Source organism: Acinonyx jubatus, chromosome C1 (assembly GCF_027475565.1).
Source record: "Acinonyx jubatus isolate Ajub_Pintada_27869175 chromosome C1, VMU_Ajub_asm_v1.0, whole genome shotgun sequence".
Lineage (NCBI taxonomy): Eukaryota > Metazoa > Chordata > Mammalia > Carnivora > Felidae > Acinonyx > Acinonyx jubatus.
This window is the reverse complement of record NC_069381.1, coordinates 44,586,011-44,607,015: the sequence shown is the minus strand read 5'-3', so window position 1 is coordinate 44,607,015 and position 21,005 is coordinate 44,586,011. Positions and strand designations below refer to the sequence as shown.

At 41.8% G+C, this 21,005-nt stretch overlaps 1 long non-coding RNA gene across 1 annotated transcript in view; it reads left to right on the top strand.

The window, feature by feature from the left end:
• Positions 1 to 18,064, top strand: part of LOC106975017 (uncharacterized) — a 240,249-nt gene extending 222,185 nt beyond the window's left edge. Inside the window, exons 10-11 of the long non-coding RNA XR_008294900.1 lie at positions 10,886 to 11,059; positions 17,981 to 18,064. This is a non-coding gene — a long non-coding RNA (uncharacterized LOC106975017). The remainder of the gene's footprint in view (positions 1 to 10,885; positions 11,060 to 17,980) is intronic.
• Positions 18,065 to 21,005: the final 2,941 nt, after the last annotated feature.

The window sequence follows — 21,005 nt, the reverse complement described above, 5'->3', positions numbered from 1 at the left end:
AAATAGATAAACATACAGGAGTGGGAGAGAAGAGAGAGGAACAAACCGCTAGAGACTCTTGATGGACAACAAACTGAGGGTTGATGGGGAAGGGGGGGCGGGGGGGAGAGGGGAAAATGGGTAATGAGCGTTGAGAAGGGCACTTGTTGGGATGAGCACCGGGTGTTGTATGTAAGTGATGAATCACTGAATCCTACTCCTGAAACCAATATTGCACTGTATGTTCACTAAAATTTAAATTTAAAAAAAGGGAAAAAGAACCTAAGTTGAAATCCATCTCTCCGTCATTTTCATCTTTAGGTTTTTTTCCCCGTCACCTGGAACCCCACAGAACCGGTCCACTCCCTCTTTCACAGGACAGCCCTTCCTGTTTTAGGGCAGCCAACATGTTCCTAGTACCGGCCTCTACTGCCGACCTCCCCTCTCAGTCCAACATCCCCGTTCTGTCACCACCCCTCTTGTGAAATAGCTTCCAGTCTCCTCACCAGCTAGGGGATTGTCCTCTGAGACAGCTGGGGAGTCTCTGCCTCTTGCTGTGTGTGCTTCCCAGAAATGACGCCAACACTGGCTGTGCTAGAGCACGTCGGACGGCCACCTTCCATACTTTGGGTCCAGCACCTGTATGCAACCTCAGTGGACTTCACTGCAGACCTTTATTTGTTTCTTCTGTCTCTTATTTATTATGGTTTCATTCATTTCTGGGGCAAAATTTCTGGGATAAAAGGTCTCATCAGATCATTCCCTGTTTGAATATCACTGTAGATTTCTTTTTTGTGCCTTTATCATAAGGGGCAAACGTCTGGTAATTATTTCTAACATATAAATCCAGCCTGCTACGTGAGAGACAGAGACTTGTTAGGGCTTTTCACATGTGAACGCACTTCCTCCCCACTGCCTGTTGTGGGAGGTGCTCTAGGAGTTTCTGCATTTGGGGGTTAAGGAAAGCAAGGCTCAGAGCAAAGTGGTTGCCCAGGCCACTCAGCTGGTGAGCAGGAGAGCTGGGATTCACACCCACGCCAGCTGTCCATGACTGATGCTGTGGGTCTGCTGTGAGCTGCTACCTGTCCAGATGCCATCAGTCCCCAGCCAAGCTTCCTGACACCATGGTCCCCCAGCACAAGCCCCTTCTCACCACCAGGCCACACTCATGGACACATATGCACACTCGCATGCACACTCCCTACTCTGCATGCACGATGCACTCTTGAACCGCACACTCCAGTCACACAGCACTGCTTGGACATCGCACTCCATCGTGCACATGTCTCTGGGCTATGGTCTACACGATTCTTTGCGTAAGGAATGGAGTAGGCCCCCCTTGAACCCTTGCATAAGTATAACAATTGTAACCACTAACAGTTACACATAACTACATAGCTTGAACTACTCTAAGTACCCTAGGGTACTTATCAACTCATCCAACCTCATGACAGAAAACCCTATGAGGTAGACTTTATTATTGTTTCCAATAATACTGATGAAGGAATTAAGGCACAGAAAGATTACGGGTGTGCAGCTAGTAAGTGGTACAGACGCGATTCTTATCCATGCAGCCTGGTATTCTGAATCACCTACCTTTATTCTTCTCTCCAGTTTAGGATGTCATCTCTCTCATCCAGAGAGATACTTTTTTGGTAACATTTTCAACTTTTGATTGTAATTAATACGTTTCCCACAGTAGTTTATGCCATCTTCAAGGGCAAGGCCTGCAGCACCCAATACAGTGGCCAGTATTTCAGTATCTCTTTGCTGAGTAAGTGTATGAAGGCCATAGAGAGTGACGGAGCACAGAGGGTGGCATTTGTCAATGAAGTAACGAATGAAGAGAGATGGTTCTTCTTTAATCCTTTTCCAGAAAATCAACATATGAGAACTGCCAAGAATCCAGGAAGAAAACAGATGCAAAAGAGAGACCAAAACCAAACCACAGATAAAAGACAAAAATCGCTTCGCTGATAAAGAAACTAGAAAGGCTTTTAAAGACTTCTTTATTGGAACTTTGGTATAATATTTCTCATTGTAATACAGAGCTCTGCAACAGTCCCATTTTTACATCCGTCTGCTTGCTTCATTTCCTTTGCTAATGTTTCCATGACCCCACATTTGTGCAACTCCTTTCCTAGTGCCCATGTGTACATCTGGGGCTCTCAGCCAGTTGCAGAAATGCCCTGTTTGAATATTTACACTGAAGTCAGCAGTACCTTTTTTTTTTTTTCCTTTTAAATGGGGGAAGTGCATGAGAACTTTGGTTACAATTTCCTGAACCAGGAAAGCCAGCCACCAGGGGATGGAAATTCAGTAGTAAATGAGTTCTTAAGTATTCTACTTTGTCAAGTGACTTCATAAGAAAGCTACTATAGGTATAGAAGTTCTCAAAATTTAGAGGGTAAAAATCATCTCTGGAATTTGTTTACAATACAGATTCCCAGGTCACAAGCCTCCAGAGAGTCTGATTCAGTGTATCTCAAGTAGGGGCTCAGGAATGAGAATTTTTAGTCTAACACCCTAGGTGATTCTGCCTTAGGTGGTTCCGAGGCCACACACTGAGAAAGGCCCTTGTGATGCAAAGAGCCTGAACTGTGGCTTTTTAAAAAGCCAAACCTCACACAAGTATCTTTTAAACTTGTACAGCTCTCTTAAACTCCTTGAGCCTCACATTGTTTATCTGTTAAAAGGAGACAATAATACCTATCTCTGTAATGTTAGATCATCAGGCCATGTTTCCATGGGATGGAAATTTTAGAGACAGTCTGTGTGAAGATGTCACCGGGTTTGGCAGCTATACTTTGGAGGGAGGGTGGTGGTGAATCCCCTTGAATACCACTTTCATGAAGCAAAAGCAAAGATCCTCAAACCACTGTAAAAATGCCTGACCATCTCTGGTTAAAAAAAAGGAAAGCATGAAGAATGAAGTGATTACAAAGAATAATTAAAAACAATCTTTTCCTGTTTATTTATTTTTGAGAGAGGGAGAGCATGAGCAAGGGAGGGGCAGAGAGAGAGAGGGAGACACAGAATCCAAGCAGGCTCCAGGCTCTGAGCTGTCAGCACAGAGCCTGACTCGGGGCTCGAACCCACAAGCTGTGAGATCATGACCTGAGCTGAAGTCAGATGCTTCACCCACTGAGCCACTCAGGCACCCCACAAAGAATAATTTTATGTGAGTGCATTTGCAAACCTGTTTAAATTGCTAAATTTCAGGAAAAATATAAATTTGCCACAATCGACTGAAGAAAAAGGAGGAATCTAAAATAAACCAATAGCCCTAAAGAAAGGCTTAAAGGAATTAATATTAAATTAATCCACCTTCAAGAAAGGTGGATTGCAATCAAAATGATCTCTATACTATTACGTAAAAACAGGTCCAGATGCCAAAACACCAAATAAAATATTCACGTGTAAATTCAAGCTGAGGGTTTTTTAAAAGATATGAGCAAGTGATGTTCACTTAGAAGGCAGGTACTCACCATCAGAAAAATCTACTATATAGTACATTACATTGATATAAGAGAAAACACACACAACCATCTCAGTAGATGTAGACTAAACATTTAAGGTGTTCAGCACACATTCAAGATGAAAAAAAAGTCTCAATACTTTGATTAGGAAGGCACTTCCTTAATCTGATGAAAGTGTCTTTTAAACCTTATTAAGCATTACGCTTGATGATGGAACAATAGAATGATTTTTGCTTCCGGTCAATGATGTAGTAAGAGTCCTACACAATGTGATTAAAAGCGAAAATGAAAAAAAAAACAACAGAAATAGAAATTATAAAGGGAGATGACTGTCCTTATTTGTAGACAATGCAATCGTCTTATTTAAAAAAATCTGAAGAGATCCATAGGCACTGTATTAGATCTAATTAAATAATTAAGCAAACTTGGCCAAGACAAGATACATACACAAACACCAAGACATTTCTATACAAATGCAACAGTCAGAAAAGTGTAATAGGAAGATACAGATCCCATTTAAATAGTGACTAAAACTTTAACTTAACATAGAAATAAGTGTAATGAAAAGATATCTATTCCCTTTATTAGGAAAAGTATAAAGAATTCTAAAAAAGAGAGAAAGGAAATCTAAATAAATCTAAATCTAAATAATCTAAATCTAAATCTAAAATAAAAATATAAATAAATGTAGGTATATATCATATCCATAGTTGGATAGACACGATAAAGATACCAGTTCTCACAAATTCAAAACCAAATCTTGACAGTACTTTTCCCAGAACTCAAAGGGCCAAGAATAGCTAGGAAAAATTTGAAAGAACTAAACAAACTGCTGAGCCTTACCCTACCAGATATCAAGCCTTTGGTAATTAAAAACATGTGGAATTAGCCCAAGTCCACATAAACAATCAGACCAAAAACGAATACAGAGCTTAGCAACAGAACCATTTACATATGGAAACTCGGATCAATAGAGTAAAAAGAATTATCCCAATAAACAGAATGGATGTAATTGTATATACTAACAGAAAAAAAAATTAAATTAGTTCCCTACATCGCACCATGCACACAAAAAATTATTATAAGTGGATTGAAGCCATAAATATTTAAAGTTAAACTCTACAACTTTTGGAGACACCAAAGAATTATTAAATTAGAAAAAATAGAGATTGACATAGTTATCAACATTTAACCCCAAATAAAATTTCTATTAAACAAAATACACTGTAAAGTAAGAAGATTAACAAGATATTTGAAGCCAATGTATGCAATGATATAATTGGCAAAGAATTAGAACCAGGATATTCAAAGTATTAATACAAACCAACATGAAAAAACAACCTAATTTTTAAAATAGACAAAAGATATGAGCAGAAGAAACACAAATGACCAATAAACCTAGAAAAAGATGTTTGATTTCATTAATAATCAGAGAAATGCAAAATAAAGCTACATGGAGATAATATTTTACACCCAGATTGTCTAACATTCAGAAGCTTGGCATTTCTAAATATCTGCTTCTGGCTATGATGGAGTAACTGGAAACAGATTTAGCTTTCTCATAGTAAACAACTAGAAAAATGAACAAAATAATTTTTTAAATGTTTATATTTGGCAGTTATAAAACAACTGTTCCAATAGAGAGGACTGGAAGTTGTAAAGAGTCCCAGAGAGGAGAGAGCTAAGCAAGGGTGAACCTCCTGAGATGCAGAGAAAACCACATAGGATTACCTTTCATTATATTCTCAGTAGAAAGCCACTGGTGTATAGGATGAATTTCCATGGGTAAAGGCAAAGGACAACCGGCAATGTGTAAGCTGAGAAATTCTTAGAGCTCATATACAACTATCTTGAGTACCAAATAGCCAGAATGGACAGACATCATGGAACACCCGGGTCATTTACTTGATACCCAAGAAGAGGCAAGTCTGGTTGGAGAACAAAATTATGCCTAAGGAAAAGAATACCTTAGACGTAGCCTAACAAAGTTAAAAACAAAATAAACCTGAAAAATAACATTTCTCTAAAGTAACATTAGCTTGCAGAGTAAATCCCAACATTCTAGACACAGACCTTACACCTTTCAGGAAAATTAACTTAAAATGTATCAAGACCTAAAGGTAAAATGCAAAACTATAAAACTGTGGGGAGAAATCCTAGATTTCCTTGGATATATGGATGGCTGTGACTTTTTAAATGATCATACCAAAGGCATGATCCATGAAACCCACTTTTAATATACACAAAACGATGGATGGAAAGTAAAAGGATAGAAAAGGGTACACCATGCAAACACTAAGCATAAGAAAGTTGGAGTGACTACATTATTTACAGAAGAAGACTTCAGAATAAAAACTTTAGTAGCAATAAAAAAGGATATTTCATGGTGATAAAGGGGTTAATCATAAGAAAACAGAACTCCTAAATGTTCATGCATCTTCTAAGAAAACTTATATGCAAAAACTGATAGAATTTCAAAACTTCTCTCTCAGTAATTAATTAAACAGTAGACCAGAAATGAGTAAGGATATGCAAGATTTGAAAAACACTTGAAATCAATTTGGCCTAATTTACGTTTATGAAACACTCCAACCAACAACATCACAGTATACATTCCAACAGGATGGAACATATGCCAGATTACAGAACTAGCCTTTAAAAGTAAATCAATAGGGGCACCTGGGTGGCTCTGTCAGTTAAGTGGTGGACTCTTGGTTTCGGCTCAGGTCATCTCGTAATTCGTGGGTTTGAGCTCTCCGTGGGGCTGTGCGATGCTGGCGTGGAGCTTGCGTGGGAGTCTCTCTCTCTCCCCCCCACCCCTGCCTCTCCTCTGCTAGTGCTCTCTGTCTCTCTGTCTCAAAATAAATAAATAAACTTTTGTTTAAAAAAGGAAATCAATAAAGGATTAAAATCAGAGTATTTTCTCTGGCTTCAAGGAATTGATTTAGACATCAATAGCTTAAGATGATCAATGACATAATCCCCAACTACTTGGAAATCAAAGGCTGTGCTTCTAAAATAAACCGTGGGTCAAAAAAGAAATCAGAAGTGAAAGAGAGATGAGCCCTGGGGACACAAGAAGAAATGCATTGTGTTTTCTACCCTTTTTGGGTCTCAAGATCTAGCGGGGCAAGTAAATGAAGCAGTGCAATAAATATGGAAACTACTGTCACATAGTAAAAGTGGCATGCTGACATAGATAAAGGAGGGGTGCACGCTGCACAGGAAATGTCATTTGTGCAGGTCATTGTAAAATCACTGGCATTTACCAATGAAAGAGAAGAAAATGTTTATGGGGGGTGGGCAACAAAATGGCATTTCATTTACTGAGGCTAAAGAGAGGATGTGAGGAAGGATGGTGGTAGAATGTGAGGTTGGAATTGTTGAGAATAGACTAAATAATGAGTTGGAGAGCTTGGAATTTATCCTTAGGCCCCTGGAAAAATGTGTTTAAAGGAAAACGAAGGGGGACATGCTCAGACTTGTGTATTGGAGACCTAACTGTGGCCATCTTCAATATGGCAGATGAAGTGGGGTTGGGTTGGGGATGACAGCATGGAGGTTGAGTGACCAATTAAGAGTCAACTGAAACAATTCAGGGGTGGGGTCATGAGGGTCTGTATTAAGGGTCTAAGAATTTAAGTGGTGAAGAACATTCTCCTTAAAAGTCGTAAGATGTGAGTCTGAATCCACGTTCTTCCAAGAACTCAACATTTACTCTTGAGCAAATTGCTTCACTGCTCTGGCCTTAAGAACATCATCTGTAAAATGGGAGCCACCCATGGTAAGAACTGTCAGAGACAGCCAAGCTTGCGTCCTCTTAGAACTTTTGTGACCAGCTCTGAATACCTGTTCCCACTACCTGGAGAGCTGGAGAGCTCTTCACCGACTCCCTCTTGTCTTTCAGATATGCAAAAGTTTCACCTTCTGTGGGGTGAAGGTTGACTGCCTAATCAAAACAGCTCCCACTGATCACTGTTTAATGCATTACTTTCTTTATTGTCTCAGAAACATTTATCAATATCCAAAATTCTCTTTTCTATTTGCTGCCTCTCATCTGTCTGCACCCCACTAGAATGGAGGCTCTGTGAAAAAAGAGAAATTACCTGTCTTATCTCCCACTGTACCTCCAGCATCTAGAACCATACACGTAAAGGACCCTCATTAAATATCCATCCAGTGCTGAATCTTATAAACCCATTTCTTTTTATGAGTGTCATGAGAATTGCCTAAGATCACACAACTAATAAATAGTAGAGAGAAATGAAAATCCTTTTCTTCTGATTTCCTGGTTCACTGATCTTTCGATGCATGACATCTGGTCTCTTACCTCATAGGATCATTTAGGAGATCAAATGAGAGGATAAGATGAAGAGCCGTAAGTTTTCTGAGAAGACAAGGCTCATGATTTAGAAGTTGCCCGGAAAGGAAACAATGACTCAGTGCCTCTAGAGGCTGAGAGCACTTCGCAAAATGCACTATCTGGGCAGTGTGGAACCTGGGAAGCTTGGAAAGGGGTCGTTCTTTGTTTCTGCTGAGATGCGAAAGCCAGCATTTGGTGCCATTGAGAATGAGATTCAATAGGGACATATGATATGGGAGGGAGGTGGATGAGGCAAAGGAAATAGATAAAGGTCTGCCTCATTAAAATGTTACAGAAGTCCTGAGGTGGCAGGATTCCCAATTGCTCACATCTAATGCAGTCCTTCCTCTTGTGGCTTTCTGAGTGAAAGGTTAATTCCTCCTGGGTTTCTTCCACTTTCAAGGGCTGAGGAGGGAAACTCTGTTTGTGACTGAGAAATAAAGAAGACCTCCACCAGGCAGTGGATGGCTACAAGTCTAAATTTGATGGAATGAATTAATCTCTGCATCTGTGGCTCACTCGCCTGGCAACTGTTGAATAAATTAATTAATATTGCCAGATACTGTGCTAGGCATGGTGATAAAGGGGTGAACGGGAAGATGCGGGCTTTACCTAAGGGAGCTTGAAGGTAGGTGCAGACAGAGAGTGAACAAACGATGGTGGAATGAAGTCCCATCTTGTTGAGGTGACCTTGGGGAAGTTGCCCCTGCTCAGTGATGCTCAGGGCTACCCAGGAAAAGACAGCTGAGAACTTTGTCACCTTCATGTTAAGTAGAAATGCGGCCATAAAGCAATTTGATTTTAGCGCAAAATTTGAATTTTGGAAACGGTCTTCAATCTGAAAAATACTTAGTTTTTACATATATACTTTTCAGAGATTTGCACATTGTGTCATATGTTTATTTATTTTTTTTTAATTTTTTTTTCAACGTTTATTTATTTTTGGGACAGAGAGAGACAGAGCATGAACGGGGGAGGGGCAGAGAGAGAGGGAGACACAGAATCGGAAACAGGCTCCAGGCTCTGAGCCATCAGCCCAGAGCCTGACGCGGGGCTCGAACTCACGGACCGCGAGATCGTGTCATATGTTTATTTTTAAGCATTTTGAAGACTATCTTTCAGCTTTATTGAGGTATAATTGATAAATACGATGGTAAGATATTTAAAATGTACATTGTGATGATTTGTTACATGTCTACACGATAAAAGGATTCTTCCCATTTAGTTAATAAATGTATTCACCACCTCACACGTTTATCAACCGTTACTCCCTGTTCCCTCCACCCCCGCAGCCCCTGGCAACTACTTTTCTACTCTCTGTTTTCATGAGTTTGACTTTTTTTTTTTAAGGTTCCATATGAGTATTTGCCTTCCTCTGCCTGCCTTATTTTCCTTAGTATACTGCCCTCAAGGTCCATCCGTGTTATTGCAAATGGCAGGATTCCTTCTTTTTTAAGGCTGAATCATATTCCGTAAGATATCCATATGTATATACTTATACATAATACTTGGCAGGAGTCTTCACGTCCTACAGGCGTCACATGTCACAACTGGGAAAACTGCTCTGGCTGCGTACCAGGTGACAGGAAAGCCTGCCAGCCTGACCATGGGATACCGTGTGGCCATGTGTCCGGGACTGCCCATTGGTCTTTGGATGCGGGCTGCCCTGGGGAAGACTGGCTCTTGGGCGAGCTGGTGCCGTGCAGCTGAGGTGAGCCCAGCAGGGGCCGACAGCTGAGCGCCACCTGCTGACAGCGGCTGGGCAGCGAAGCCTTTCTTGAAGGGGGGTCTGGGCGGCCCGCCTCCACGCTCATCACACGGGCTACGGTATGGTGACCAGGACATGCGCAACACAAGACTCCATGTTGACACACGGCTCCTTTACTTTCTAAAGTAGCTCAGGAAACTGACTCCAACTTTCGAAGGCTCAATTCTACCATCCATAACGTGAGGAGAACAATAGTACTTTGATTATGAAACTGCTGTTACGCGGCAGTGAGGTCATATGTGCTCAGAACTTAGCACGGAGCTCGAAAGTGCCACCCGTCGCTGTTCTCGTTATTTGTAAGCTGAGTCTGCGCAGTTAAGATGATGCACGTGCAGGTGTAATCATGCTTCATTATGCTCGATTGTTTCTTTTTTTTTTTTTTCCCCTTCTAATTTTTTCCTGAATAATATTTCCAAGGCTCCACGTGGCTTTCTTTGGGTGAACAGCTGGCAAGGAGGAGAAAGGTGAGATTGGTAAGAGGATTAGGGAAGGGGAGTTCTTTGCTGTGTTTGCTAACTGCTCCGTAGCCCCGGCAACAGTGGCTCTGTGGCCGCTGCAGTTCAACTCGATTTATGCTACACAGGTTGCAGACATGCATTAGGATGCATTCTCCGGGCTGCAGGCGATCCTACCTCTCTTCTGAGACACCTAAGTATTCTGATCAAAGGCTTCCACTTGCCGGAGCAGTGGAGCATGATCTGACCGAATCTAATTTTTGTGTGGATATGGGTGTGTTTTCATTTCCCCTTTCATAAAAAAACGGGGGGGGGGGTGGCGGGGGGAGAAGGAAGGGGGAGCAGCATATGTTATTCCTTTGCTGCCATCTGAAACAGCCAAGTTGAGAGCCAATTTATTCAGCCTAATTCATTCCAGATTTCTCAAGGAATAAACAGTGTTCCTGAGAGTTCTCAGATGTATGGCCAGTAGAGATCCAGTTGTCCAGGAGCGCTAATGTCAAACATGCAGGTACGTTTCAGTTAGGGCACAAGGCTCTAGGGATGGAGGGTGGACTCAGACACTCTCTGGGTTACCCCTGAGACCCCCCCCCCCCGAGCTGAGTAATGGGACAATTGCTTCGCATACCCTAAGCACAGACCTAAGAGAGCTCATTAGGGTCCTTGTAAGCAATATTATGTTTCATTGCTCAGAACTTCATTCAAATCTGCAGAGAGAAGGGATTGCTCAAGGAGAGAAAAACACAAGGAATTGTATTCGTATTCTTTCTCCATGAGTCTTACATATGCTTTAAGAACCACCCCCCCTCCCCCGCTCTCAAAAGCCCTACCTTTTCTACAGAAATCTTCCTAGATGATGCCAGCCTATACTGAGAAAGGATTCCTGTTGGAGCCATTCCAAATCCCATTTCTCAGAGGACAAAGTAGAGACTCTGCTACTCTCTGAACACCCCTCTTACTGAGAACTGGCAACACCTAATGTGGACAGAAGAAAGCTTACATCCTTTGGAGGCAGGTGAGTATAGGTTCCAATTTTGCCTCACTTTTCCTCGTTCTGTGAATTTGGGCAAGTTAATTCTCCGAGCCTGTTTCTTCATTTGAAAAATGAAGATGATAATTTCTGGATTTTAGGTAACATGTATCAACAAAACAATAGGGCTACCATCATTTTCGCTTTTGTTGCTTAATCAGTATGTGCTTGGTCTTTTCCAATACATGGCACTCTCCTTGAGGACTACCGGGCTCATGGTGAGGGGACCAGTCTGTGTGCTGTTTGTATTCAGCTCCATTCTTCACTCTCACTTTGCTTTGCTCCGTATCTCTGGGGACGATTCTGCATTTCCCAGTCTCCTGGTTAGAAAGTTCCAGTGGGGTTGAGCCCTGGGAGGTACACGTCAGAGATAAGAGGCAGAAGAGAGAGAGAAAACTCCAGGTTGACTGTGCCTCCGGCCCTGGCTATGTCTCCTTTCTGGCCCCTAGACAAGCCTGTCTGGTTCCATCTCCACCCAGGTGACCCTGACCATGGGGCTCTGGAGACCTCACTCGCTCCAGCCATAGGAATGACAGCAGTTGCCTACTGTTGCTAATCTCTTGGTTTCTCAGCATTTCTTTCAACAGTGCAACCAGTTTCTTCTGTGCTTAATATTGAGAGCTTCCTGGTTGAACCCTAATTCATGTATTAAGTAGAAGAAGATATTCAGTCCCATAATTGCTGCAGATTGTTTTTTAAACAAGCATTAAAAGGGCACCTGGGTGGCTCAGTCAGTTAAGCGTCTGACTCTTGATTTCAGCTCTGGTCATGATCTCACCGTTTGTGAGTTCTAGCCCCTCGTTGGGCTCTGTAATGACAGTGTGGAGCCCGCTTGGAATTCTCCCTCTCCCCCTTTCTCTCTGCCCCTCCCCTGCACCCTCCTCTCTCAAAATAAATGAACTTTTTTTTTTTTAAAAAAAGCATTAAAGAGTCCTGGTAAATATAGAATAATGGAAATCAATAAATCCTGAATATATGCAAAGTCCCAGCATGCTCATTTCATAGATACAGAAACTGAAGTCCCAAAAGGGAAATGACTTCACCCAGGTAACACAATCAGAAAAATATGCAACATGCATGCTGATGTGAAAGGCTTTGCTACTAAATCTGTAATTCAGATTTCTAGATTGTATGTTACTTGAGAACAGGGATTTCTTTTTGCATAGTTAACACTTGAACAACGTGGGGGCTAGGAGTACCAGTCTCCTGTGTATTTGAAAATCCAAAGATAACTTTTAACTCCCCCATAAATGCAAGTATTAATAACTCACTGTTGACTGGAAGTCTTACCAATAACAGTTGATTAACACCTATTTTGTATGTTATGTGTATTGTAAACTATATTCTTAGAGTAACTAGAGAAAAAATGTTATTAAGAAAGTCATAAGAGAAAATATATCAACAGTGCCGTGTTGTATTCACTGAAAAAAAATCCACCTGTAAGTGGACCCATGCAATTTGAACCCATGTTGTTCAAGGATCAACTGTATATCGATAGTTCCTAGCATATAGCCTGATATGGAGTGGATGCTGTAAGTGTTTGTAAAATGGAACTTATGCCCAGTCAAATGCAATCTCCTTGAGTAGGAGACACAGAGAAGCTATAAGTCAAATGCAAACTCCTTGGGGCACCTGGGTGGCTCAGTTGGTTAAGCCTTGGACTTTGGCTCAGGTCACGATCTCATGTTCCATTTCTGGCGCTCTGCTGTCCGCAGGGAGCCTGCTTCAGATCCTCTGTCCCCCTCACCCTCTGCCCCGGTCCGACTCACGCTTTCTCTCTCTCAAAAATAAACATTAGAAAAAAACCATGCAAATTCCTTGAAGTAGGAGACAGAGAAGCTACAAAGACCCTAATATGTATCATAGTATCCAACTTATGTTTAAAATGTTGGCATTAATATTTGACCTGAGTTTTCTACACTAGAAGACAAATGTTACACGGTTTACAAAATAATTTCTCACATAAGCTCTAGAACCACTTTGTGGTGTAGTAAGCAAAATCAGTATTTATCACGCTTGTTTTATAGTTGAGGAGGTTAGAGTGGCTGGCCCACGCTAAGGTCATGGGCTGAATTTACATCTTCTGATTGCAAAATGAATATTGTTTCCATTACACTACCCTGTGCTCCCTATCTAACATCTGAAATAGATACATCTGGAAGCTATAGTATATTTAGCCATTAAGGCAGCATTAACAAGTTAGAAATAGCCTTCTCAAACTGGGGTTACTTACATCCCCAGGCGGGTAACAGGGGTGGCCTGAGGCTACTTGAAGCTGGAGCGCCCTGAGCATGAAATTTACCTGAAGATTTGAATGACAATGTAAGTACTTTAAATGAAAGATGATTTCACGTTAAATTAACATGAATATATTGTGAGGAAGAAGACAAAGTTCTTGTGATTTTTTTTTAAAGTTTATTTGTTGAGAGAGAGAGGGGGAGAGAGAAAGAGAGAGAGAGAGAGAGAAATCGAGAGAGTGCAAGCAGGGGAGGGGCAGAGAGAGGGAAAGAGAAAGACTCCCAAACAGGCTTCCCACTGACAGCTCAGAGCCGGATGTGGGGCTTGATTTCATGAACCCTTAAGATCATGACCTGAACCAAAATCAAGAGTCAGATGCTTAACTGACTGAGCCACCCAGGTGCCCCAAGGTCTTGTGATTTTTATTATGAAATACAATCCCTCAAAGCATTTTTCAGTTTGTCATTGCTGTTTTAGGGGATCGCCTATATGTCCGCAAGGTGTCTTCATTTTTTATTCCAGGGGTACTGCAGTGAGAGTTTAAGAAATACTCCATCTTTTTTCTTTTCAGAGTGTCCTTTTAAAAAAATCAAAGTACTACATGCACATAATTAACAAATCAAATACTATAGAGGGATAATAATAAAACCCAAAAGTTCTTTTGTCCAGCCCTGTCACCCATCCTCACTTCCAGTACTACTCCCAGAAACAGTAATCTATTATGTGCTTCTGTTCTTCAATCTTTATATAATGTTTGTTTTATCATTTCTCAATGAACCAACTTTCAATATTATCATTAACTTCTTCCAATAAAAATGAGTATTTGCTTCGCTTAAACACCTCTAAAAATATCACCTCCTTTTTGTGAGCTTGCCTTTTCATCGAAATGGAGGTTTGGGATGAACAATGTCTTCTTATTGTTGTGATCAAATTTATTAGTCTATTTTTTGTTCCCTACTCAAGAAGACCCTCTTTACTTCAAAGCCATGAAGATATTCTTTCACGTTATCTTCTAAGAGTTGTATTGTCTTGTCTTTTTTATTTATACCCACAATGGATCTGGAAGTGATTTTTGAATATGATGTAAGGTAGGGACAAGTTTACATTTTCTGAATGGAAGGATATATTCATGGCATAATAACCAACAAAGGACTCACTTTCATAGTATACAAAGAATATCTGCAATTAGTATGAAAGATACTAACAACCCAATAGAAATATGAACGTATTGAAAAAAGACTTTGCAGATCAGAATATTCTAATGACCGATTAATAATACATGAAAAGGTACTTAACCTCATCTGTATTCACAGAAATACAAATTCAAACCATAATGGGAAACTATTTTATATTCTTGAATGAAAAAAATAGAACAAGTCTGACCATAACAAATATTGGCAAGATTGTAGAACATCAGAGACCCTCCTGAACTTCTGGTGGGGATATAAATTATTTTTTTAAATTTTTAAAAAATAGAATTTATTGTCAAATTCGCTTCCATACAACACCCAGTGCTCATCCCAGCAAGTGCCCTCCTCAATGTCCATCACCCACTTTCCCCTCTCCCCCACCCCCCATCAACGCTCAGTTTGTTCTCTGTATTTAAGAGTCTCTTACGGTTTGCCTCCCTCCCTCTCTGTAACTTTTTTTCCCCTTCCGCTCCCCCGTGGTCTTCTGTTAAGTTTCTCAAGATCCACACAAGAGTGAAAACATATGGTAGCTGTCTTTCTCTGACTGACTTATTTCACTTAGCATAATACCCTCCAGTTCCATCCACGTTACTGCAAATGGCCAGTTTCATTCTTCCTCATTGCCAAGTAGTATTCCATTGTATATATAAACCACGTCTTCTTTATCCATCCATCCGTTGATGGACATTTAGGCTCGTTCCATAATTTGGCTAGTGTTGCAAGTGTTGCTATAAACATTGGGGTACACGTGACCCTGTGCATCAGCACTCCTGTATCCCTTGGGTAAATTCCTAGCAGTGCTACTGCTGGGTCATAGGGTAGGTCTATGTTTAATTTTTTGAGGAACCTCCACGCTGTTTTCCAGAGCGGCTGCACCAGTTTGCATTCGGTGAGGATATAAATTATTAAAACCACTTTGAAAAGTATTTGATACTGTCTACTAAAGTACCCTCTAATCCAGCAATTCTTCCCTTGAGTAGATACACAACAGAAATGTATGCAAATAAGCACCAAGAGATGTGTCCGAGAATTTTATAGCAGTATTATTCATAACAGTCCCAGACTGAGAACAACCCAAAAGTCCACAAACAGGAGGATGCTTGGCATTGACAGCAGACGGGGGTTAATACAGGATAGAATATTTTTATAGCAAAGAAACTGATGAATCTCACAAACATAATTTTGAGCACCAGAAGCCAAACGCACGCACACACACGCACACACGCGCACACACACACACACACACAAAGGCACTGTATAATTATATTGCTATGAAAATAAAGAAACAGGCAACACAGTAGAGTGATGGAAGGAAGTATGGAAGGAAGAAGTGGTGATTGCTGACAGGTAGCCAGAAACTCCCTAGAATGTGTGTGTTCCCTTCCTAGGACTGGCATAAGACCACACCATAGACTGGGTGGTTTAAACAACAGAAATTTATTTTCCTATAGCTCTGGAGTCGAGAATTCAGAGATCAAGATGTCAGCAAGAGTGGTCTCTCCTGAGGCCTTTCTCCTTGGCTTGTGGATGGCGGTCTTCTCCCAGGATCTTCACGGGGTCTTTCCTCTGTGTGTGTTTTTGTCCTAATTTCTTCTTCTTACAAGGACACCATATTGGATTAGGCCCCACTCATGTCACCTCATATGAACATTACCTCTTTCAAGACCCTGTCTCCAAATGCAGTCACATTCTGAAGTCCTGGGGCCTAGGACTTTAACATACGAAATTGAGGGGGTCCCAGTTCAGCCCGTAACAGTGAGGAAAGGGTACAATCTTATCTTCCAGGGATGGCAGTATCTCACTTCTTGACCTGGGTGGTGGTGCTAAGATGGGTTTAACTTAGTGGTAATTTATGTCAAGGAACATTTCTTTTTTTCCTTTAAAAAAAATTTTTTTTTTATATTTTATTAGAGAGAGAGAGCGCATGGGAGAGGGAGAGAGAGAAAGAGAGAGGGAAAGAGAGAATCTTAAGCAGGCTCCACGCCTGATGCAGGGCTTGAGCCCAGGACCATGGGGTCATGACCTGAGCCAAAACCAAGAGTCAGATGCTCAACCAACTGAGCCGCCCAGGCACCCAATTTCTTTTTTGGATTGTATTTGCACTTCATGACACAAGAGCTAAACATAGGTAAAACTAAAAATGTGAATTAGTCAGCTTTGCTGAGGTAAAAAACAACCCTAAAGTCTCAGTAGTGTATAACAGTGAGCATTTATTATTCACTCACATTACTTCTTGGTGGCTGTGGATCTCCTGGACCTAGGCTGAAGGAACAGCCTTTCTTTGGGACATGCCATTCTCGTGGCAAAGGGAAAAGCACAAGAGAGTTGATAGAAACCCACGATGTTCCTTCAAGCAAAAAAAAACCCCCAAAAAACTGTATAACATGATCTCATTTTGTGAAAATATTGGTGACCATTCACCAAGTACACATCAGTGGGGAGGGATGTTGACTTTTTCCCTGGATGGGAGGCATTATGGTCAACAAGATGTAAAATCCTCTTATAGGATAGGGGGCAAATAACGTGGAACAACAAAAGAATCTGCCATAAAAGGTCAACAGAAAATTATAGACCAGGAGGAAAACATTTGAAATGCAAATGACAGCTAAATACATTTCTGAGCAGTTAAAATTTTTAAACACTTTAAAAAACAGAGGTGTGGGACAAAAAGCATTGGAGAATTTGTTTTATAACCTTGGAACAGAGAAAGTTTAAGTTTGACATCAAATTCTGAGGTCATAAATCCAACAACATAAAAAGTAAACACGCTGAATTAGAAAAACTACCATATGCACAAAGTTGAAAGACAACCTACAAATATTTGAAACTCAAATCACAGGGAAAAGGTCCTTTTTTGAGAATAGGATGTGCTTCCACAAATAACAAAAGGTTTAACAAGTTGGCATAGGGGCGCCTGGGTGGCTCAGTTGGTTAAGCGGCCGACTTCGGCTCAGGTCATGATCTCACGGTCCGTGAGTTCGAGCCCCGCGTCGGGCTCTGTGCTGACAGCTCAGAGCCTGGAGCCTGTTTCAGATTCTGTGTCTCCCTCTCTCTCTGACCCACCCCCGTTCATGCTCTGTCTCTCTCTGTCTCAAAAATAAATAAACGTTAAAAAAAATTAAAAAAAAACAAGTTGGCATTATTTTACCAAGCGGACAGAAGAATTTACTGATGTGTTGTCTTCATTTCTGGTGCCCCAGGCAACTCAGATGAACACTTCTAAAAAAGAAAAAGAAAAAGGTTCAAACATGGGAAAAGATCTCCCGTCACATTTATAATAAGGTAAATGCAAATGAATGAAATTCATAACGAGACACAATTTCTTCACCTATCACATTGGCAGAGTATGGAAGTAAGAAGTGGTTTTTGCTAACAGGTGGCAAGAAACTCCCTATAATGCGTGTGTTCGTTTCCTAGGACTACCATAAGACCGCAACAGACTGGGTGGTTTAAACCAGAGAAATTTATTTTCTCACAGCGCTGGAGTCTAGAATTCGGAGATCACAAACGTGGGTAATGGATATCGAGGGCCAGTAGGTCATCTTATATTGCTGAAAAAAGGGTAAGTTGCCTCACCCCACTGCAATTTGGCAATATCTCTAAAAGTTTACAATGTATCTATCCTTTGATCAAGGGATTCCATTCCTAAACGTGTACCCCATGGAGAGCACATGTACAAATATAAGCTGGCAGAAAAGTATGTATCACAACATTGTTTCTAAACACAGTAAATGATGGAAAAGAAACAGAAATTTACTACTCTGAAGCACTGGTAAAAATATAGCCCATCCATGGAATAATATGCTGCCATTAAAATAAGACACTTTTACATTTACTGAAATGGAAAGATCTCCAGCATGTATTAAGTGGGAGAAACGGGAAGGAGGTGCAGAAAAATTTGCATACAAATCCACCTGTGTGGGAAAGAAAATGGACAGATTCTGAAATCTATTCACTGGCTGCCTGTCTCTGGGGAGGAGAATTGAGTGGATAGGAGACAAGGGAGGGATTCTTGTTTTTTGCCTTTTTATACCTTTGTACTTTTGTATTATGTGCCTGCATTACCTAATTATAAGCAACCAATCTAATAAACATGAATGAACAACCCAGAGAAACTTAGGAAGTGATGTGAGCAACTGAAAAGATCCCAGGATTTATCATCAAATGGGGTCTGAGTTGAAATCCTAGCTCTCACCCACTATGGGCCCTTTGTTCTCTGAGTTCTGTAAAATATAAATCTGTAAAATCAAGATCATAATGCCCAACAAGCAGCACTGTTGGAAGAATGAGACATAACATCAATGAAGTGCCTGGCTCAGTGAAGAGTAGCCGTCATTATTGAATTCACATTGGGGGAAATTAATAACCACAGAGAAGGCTAAATCTATTCCAAGTTACACAGGAAGTTTAACAGCAAATTCTTTCCCAAGGGGCTGCTTCAGGCTTTGGCCTATTCTCCAGAGCCTACTGAATATGAGAGGAACTGTTTTCAGGGCGGGCCAGACCTGGGTCTGTTTGGCGGTGCTCCAAGGTTTCAGGTGCAATAGGTTAGCGGCACCGGGTCCTCTTGTTTTCCTCATTATCATTGTGAAGAAATTAGCCCGCAGTTGTTCAAGCGGGGGGAAACATTCTGGGTGGTCTGGGGCCCCCTGAGAAGGCCTGCCAGATGAAGGCCGGGATGCCCAATTACATTTGAATTTCAGGTAAATAACGAATAACCTCGCAATACAGACATACCCCAAATAGTACAGTACAGCTTACCATGCGGCGTACCTGGACTACAAAACCGTTTGTTGATTATCTGAAATTCAGATGTTACTATGAGTCCTGCCCTTTTATTTGTTAAACCTGGCAGCCCTATCCGTGAGTGGAGATACCCACAGGCGAAGGCTTGTGTTTATTTGGGAAAATACTGCGAAGGTCCTCACAGCTAGTCTTTGAGAAGCACTTTTCCGTGGGCGCTCTGTAGCCCAAATGTGGAGGAGATCTGGGGGTAAAGGTGAAGTGAAGGTCAGAGGAGGCCCAGCTGTGCCCAAGGAACCCACCAGATAAAGCTGCTGCCTTCGCTACGATTTGGCTTCCCCTTTTCTTCCTGGAGGCCGCAGGTGCCTGGAAGTGACACGAGGAGGCAGCACGGGAGGAGGGATGGGAAGACAGGTGCTTCTCCCCTCGCTGATGCAACTCTCTTCCCAGTGAGCATGCGCCAATCACGCTCGCCTTTAAAAGCGGGCCTTGGGCGCTTGCTGGTTTAGAGGAGGGGTTTTCATGCCGGTCGTGTGTTGGGCTTTCGTGGCTTTTTCCGTGGGGGCGGTTTTTTCCGACTCTGGGTTTGCCGATTTGTGTTTTTTGAGGTAGGGCGTTGGGTGAGAGAGAGGGGCATCTAGGGGATAGGGGAGGGAGTAGTATCTGCTTTCTTTCCCCCAAGAAGTTTCTTTTTCTGTCCCTTTTCCGGGCCTGGAAGGCCATTGTGCTGGCAGGACTGTTCTCTTTTCACTGTGGCTTCTTTTACAAAGCATCATGCTGTCACCTCCAGGAGAGCTGGCTTTTCACCTCCTCTTTCTACCCTAGTTCTGAACAAGGCTGTTCCCTAAGTGTTAGGGGGTGGTTTGCGTGACTGAGATTGCTCCCTGAGTTTCAGGCTTTGCCTGATTCACTGCCAGGGAGGGGGAAGCAGGCCCGCAGAAGTTTTCTTCCAGCTTCCTATAGAAGGGCCTCTGCGTCTTTCACTTTGGCCTCTAGCAGGAGAAGCTGTGCTCCAGCAGAGACGCTCCGTAATTCAGTGGTTATGGCAATTGCTGTTATTCCCGTAATGGTAGGGGAAGGTCCGTCTCCCTTTTCCAACAATTGAACATAGAAACTGGTCAGCTAGACCTTCCTACTGCTTAGAGAGGAAACGTTTTGATGGAGTCTGGCTGCTTATTTCACAGGAAGCTTGTTTTCCAGCTACATGTATCTTCCCAGAGCTCTGCTCTGCTGTACTAAGGCTTCTGAAGGCAGACTCAAAGCGGTATGGGCAAGGAGCTAAGCAGGTCTTTCTGGGGTTTTCTGCTAAGTCTGAGGTTTCTCACCTAGGGTGCAAGCAAGAGCTCGTTGGCTTGTGCCTAATCCCCTTGCTTTCGGGGCTCAAACTGCTGAAATCTTGGTCAGATAAAATGCCAGAAGGATTGCAACAAGCTACTAGAACCCACTCTTAGGCACTGGTAGTTAATGGCCAAGTAGCAGCTAAATAGAAGCAGAGTAAGCTACACTTGACGACTGTTTCTAGGAGGGGGAAGAGGGGTTAAGCACCTTCGAGCAGGCAGCCTGCTACTGATCCCCTAACTTCAGCATATTCTATGAAAAATCCATACGGAGTAGTGAAGTAGCAAAAAGGTTAAGTCTGACGTTTAGTGCGGGTCTTCTAAGCTCTGGGTAGGCCTTGATGCTCATGTGGAAACCTGTCAACCGTGAGTCCAGAAACACGGACATCCGCTTTGGTAGGCCTGTTCAGCTGCTGGGTATGC